The sequence below is a fragment of the Limulus polyphemus genome, unplaced genomic scaffold (genome assembly GCF_000517525.1).
Source record: "Limulus polyphemus unplaced genomic scaffold, Limulus_polyphemus-2.1.2 Scaffold3698, whole genome shotgun sequence".
In the NCBI taxonomy this organism is placed as follows: Eukaryota; Metazoa; Arthropoda; class Merostomata; order Xiphosura; family Limulidae; genus Limulus; species Limulus polyphemus.
The window spans coordinates 1,324-5,440 of record NW_013669308.1 but is presented as its reverse complement, the minus strand read 5'-3'; the positions used below and the strand labels follow the sequence as shown (position 1 = coordinate 5,440).

At 30.5% G+C, this 4,117-nt stretch overlaps 1 long non-coding RNA gene across 1 annotated transcript; it reads left to right on the top strand.

Annotated features, from left to right (window-relative positions):
* Nucleotides 1–73: 73 nt before the first annotated feature.
* Nucleotides 74–3,169, top strand: LOC111088407. The gene is made up of 6 exons (XR_002612933.1): nt 74–146; nt 675–722; nt 1,312–1,344; nt 1,696–1,737; nt 2,564–2,603; nt 3,046–3,169. It is a non-coding gene; the product is annotated as an uncharacterized LOC111088407 (long non-coding RNA).
* The last annotated feature ends 948 nt before the right edge of the window (nt 3,170–4,117 follow it).

Sequence of the window (4,117 nt, the reverse complement as noted above, 5' to 3'; positions counted from 1 at the left end):
AAATATATATATATATTTAAGTGTACTCGTTTTTTCAGGTGAGGAGTAAATAACAAAATTTTGTTATGTTTTAGTTTGATGAAAACGGCAAATACAAGTTCAGCAAAGCCGAGGCTGAGATTGAACAGAAGGGGCTGGAAGCTGAGGTAATAATTTCTAGGTATATTTATAAGTAGAGTTGTGTAAACAGTTTATCCACAGGCCTACCCATTTCCTTATTTGTAATATAAAGGTGTCTGTAATATCAAAATATTCTTTGTATATATAATGTAGATGAAAAACCAATTAATAAAATCATACAAAATTTTCTATTTTCAAAGTGGTGAGAAATTTCTTTTCATTTCTTTTTTTTTTGAGTTTATTGATTTCTTTTTTTATTGAGTTTATATAAGTACTTTGGCTATATTAGTTCTTGTATAGATTCAACCTTCACTATCAACGTCATGTCTTATAGTTTATTTATGTATTTCTTTTCATGGATTTTAGAATTAAATTAGTTTCATAAATTTTCTACTTTTGTTTAAATTAAGTAGTAGACTTTGTGCAATTATCAATCGTTTTGATTTTAAGTTGTATTCTTCGTTTCAATATGTAGAAAAGTGAATATATGCTGTAATTTCTCTTCCTTTCCTTAAGTTATTGTAGCTGTTATTAAACTTCGTACTAATTTACAGTTCCTGAAGAAAATGAAGGAAGAGCACTCATCTTGTAAGGATAACGCTGTAAGTACTGTTTAACTTATTTTACAATAAGAACATGATATTCTTGGATTATTTTACAATAAGAACATGATATTCTTGGATTATTTTACAATAAGAACGTGATATTCTTGGATAATTTTACAATAAGAACGTGATATTCTTGGATATCCAATGTTAAAGTCCAAATTGAAGTAGTTGAATTATATTTGCTCATTGAATCCTCTCTCTGTATTTTTCTCTGTTGGATTTAGTAAGGATTAATTCCAACTTCGATCAACTTAAATTCTATTGTTTCCCAATCGAAGTAGAGTAGCAAGTAAATTATTGTATCTTCACAATGATTTTACTATACGTAAATTAATTTATTGATTATTTGTTTAACACTTATCTGCCAACAACAAAGAAACCTTTTATTTTTCAGACAAGAACTGGAAAAGTACTTTTATTACTAAACTTACTTATTACAGCATTTATAGCAGATTCCAGTACAATTAAGTATGTTTAGATAATTTAAAATGTTTCAAATAAATATTTTGACGTTTGACTTGGTAAATATCGTAGTTCTATTTTATATGAAAACAACTGTATCTGTATTTTTTGTGCTATATAGGAGAAGAAATTCCCTGAAGATAACGTACTTCAGGTAAGATTGAAAGTATTGTTATATAGATTCCATATTGTTACTTGAAAACAGGATATTGTTATTTAGATCTAGTATTATTGCTTGGATCTGATAATATTACTTGGATCCGGTGTTTTAGTGTTAACAGCTATATATATATTAAAATTAATTGACTGTGAAAGCAAAAGTATTAAATACATTATGTAACTACTCAGTAACTAAGCTATAGCAAGTTGTTATCTCGCTTTAACGGATTTTTAACTATTCAGTATCAACGTTTTTGTTTGAAAGATAAAGATAGTGTTTTCAATCTAAAATTGTTATCCATGTCTTTCATATATGGCCAATTAAAAAGAATGTTGCTTATTTCAGGTTCAATTTTACCAACAGTGCATGGATTACAGCATCTCTAAGGTAAACAGAGTAACTTGTTTGAATAACTAGTTATTGTTTTTGTTTTTTAATATTGGTTAGGTACGTATTTCTAATTACACAACTAAAAATGTTTAAATATACAGATGTGATGTGCAAATATGCACCCCCAAAAAAATTAAACATACCTACTAAAATTAAGCTGAATAAGTCACTAGGATACTTTTGAACAGTGTGATAGTTCTTATTTACTTTCTGAACTTTATTTACTCAGTGTTTTGTTATCAGTGCTGACAGTTTTATGAATCAGTGTTAGTTTAGCAGAAATAGTAAATCTACGAGTAAACAAATAAAATAATCTTATGACTTAATTACAAACATTTCAAAGCTCAGGCCTTTTTTCTGCACTGTTTCTGAGAAAGTTCATTAAAAATATGTCCTTAAGCACAAACGGCACAATGGGCTATCCGTGCTGAGCCCACCACAGGAATTAAGTTCCAAATGCTAACTTTATAGGCCCTCAATCTCAGTTCCATAAATGGGTTTTAATGAGGAATAATTTTGCTAAGTTAATTACTTTTTATGTGTAAACATACACACACACACACACATGTGGCTAAGCGGTAAGTCTGTAGGCTTATAACACTAAAAGTTGGGTCTCGATACCCGTGGTGGGCACAGCACAGATAGCCAATTGTGTATCTTTTTGTTTAATAGTATACAAACAAACACTACACACACACATATATATGTATATGACAAAAAGGTTTGACTATCATAATCATATCTCAATTGAATATTCATGCATTATATTGTAATATGAACAAATGTGTTTAAGACTTTACTTTTATTTTCTATTTACTTTTAGATCTGTGAAATCGAAGTTGTTCCTCCGACAGACTAACAAGGTAGATTACAACATATTAGTTAAAGTATTTATTTTTAGCATATTCCTTTAAGAATGTAAACAATCTCCAGTGCGATAAACTACAGTGGTGCATTCTGAAGACTGGTATGACTGTAAAATTGTTTGTTTTACACGTTACTTAAAGTTAACTTAAACTCCATCTAAAAACTTCTTATACCGACCAAGCCTAAACGTCTTCATAGATCCAAGTAAAATGCTTGTAAAACTTAATTTGAACACTAACCCCAAAATTCTTAGAGGTCTAGTTACAAGTTTCTTATTTAAACAACCTGCGACTTGTAAACCAAAACAATCTTAACAGGTTGAAATATAGAGGTTTTTAGTGGAGATGAGTTTTTGAAGTATTACATAAAACTTGTTAAAAGGTGACATGTAAGTTCCTCACGAATAGGGTTCTGACATTTACTTCTCCTTGTTTATAGAATGGAACTGAACAATGAAGAACAATCTAACATGGCGAAAGATTTTCGTAGCAGCTGTTGCATGTAGATCTTTTGTAACTTTTATATATGTCTCTTGTTTTTTTTTTATATTCTTCTGAAGAGTCTTTAGGGTCCTCTCATTTCTTCTTTTTTGTTTAATAAAACTGTTATTTGATCTTGGACTGTGTTTTGATTTAATTGGTCGACAAACTCAGATCACATCAGTTATAAGAAAATAAATAAATAATTGTTATTTAGCAATTAATGATTTGAGCTACAATTTTTAAAACTGTTTTCACTAAATAACAACCATTTTAAATCTGATTTTGAGATAAAAAAATAACAAGGTAGCCTTTATAATTTTCCATAGTTTACAAATATCTTTAAAACACTGACTTGTGAAAACTATATGAATTACAATAGAGAAACACTTAATAAAACAGCGTAAAATGAAAAATACCACAATACATAATGGCAGAAACTGTGATATTACGTTACAATACGACTGATAATAATGCCTCCCCCCCCACGTGGCTCAGCGGTAAATCTGAAGGTTTATAACCACTAAAAACCGGGTTTCGATACACGTGGTGGGCACAGCACAGATAGCCCATTGTATAGCTTGTGCTTAACGACAAACATTGCGGGTTTTATGGGTGTTCAACTAGTTCCAACAGTTAATAGATCAGATCTCACCAGCGTAAGTGTGGGCGAATTCTAAAATTCAACGCTGACATTCAGCGTTGGCGCAGCCTGTTTCTAAAGTCCACTTTTGTGACTGTTGACTTCCATAGTTGCTTCAGCGTTGGCTCAATACACTCAACGGCCCGAAAGCGTTGAGATTGAAAATTGCAATATGGCAGCTTCTGTGAGGATCACGACACTTGTGATAAATGACTTACATTTTACTGTAAATAAATATGGAAACAACAACTTTTTCTTTTAAAATATAATCACTGTAGAAACGCAACGTTTAAATAGAAACTTTTTTTTTACTTGTTCGTTTGTTTGTTCTGAATTTTTCGTCAAAGCTACACGAGGGCTATCTGCGCTAGCCGTCCCTAATATAGCA